Source organism: Etheostoma spectabile, chromosome 3 (genome assembly GCF_008692095.1).
Source record: "Etheostoma spectabile isolate EspeVRDwgs_2016 chromosome 3, UIUC_Espe_1.0, whole genome shotgun sequence".
Lineage (NCBI taxonomy): Eukaryota > Metazoa > Chordata > Actinopteri > Perciformes > Percidae > Etheostoma > Etheostoma spectabile.
In genome coordinates, this window is record NC_045735.1 from 2,240,866 (window position 1) to 2,241,621 (window position 756).

Below are 756 nucleotides of genomic sequence, written 5' to 3' on the forward strand. Positions count from 1 at the left end.
AATACTTTTAGCGTGCACAGACACAACATATTTTCCCATCAAAATCTGAAAACTGTGTTTATTTCAACCAAAACTAGAGATGCGAATGTTGGTAAAGTGGCAAAACTGCTTTTCATTGTTTAATTATTTTTCTGTCGGCTTTGAATGAAGTGTATTTTACAATGCTAAAATATGTTTTTGAGTTAAAAAAAAAAAAGAAGGATTTTTAACAGAAAGGTCGGCCTCCTTAGAAATCGTTTCCATAATGTTGTCAGACACTTAGAATATTAATCTGAGCCTGTCAGTGACAAAGCGAGCACTTTTGTGAACGTAAATAGAAGGTGCAAAGTTGTTCTATAACTTAAAATATAACTTGTTACGCTGACTGCGGATAGCAGCGGTCTTGCTAAATACTGGACCAATGTGAAAGATTGTTGCTCCGTCAGTCACTTAGAAAAAAAACAGCAAAATAGGGTCCAGGTATTAAAAAAATGAAGTTACCTTTTAAATACTCACTAGAGCAGGGGTTCCCAAAACTTTCAGCCCACGACCCCCAAAGTAACGGTGCAAGTGACTTGCGACCCCCCCATTTAAACGTATATACGCATTGCGCGCAACCGTAGGCGTATCCAAACACGAGCATATTGACAACACAAAATAACACACAAAATAACACAACAGTTTTATCTTGTGTTGAAATCATGGCTAACATATGATATTTCTAATTTTTTTTAAATTTTTATTTTATTTCTGGAAATCAACTTGCGACCCCCCCCT

General features: G+C 36.1%; 1 protein-coding gene across 2 annotated transcripts in view; it reads right to left on the reverse strand.

Annotated features, from left to right (window-relative positions):
* Positions 1–756, reverse strand: part of cldnj (claudin j) — a 49,075-nt gene that overhangs the window by 6,095 nt on the left and 42,224 nt on the right. The window lies entirely within an intron of this gene.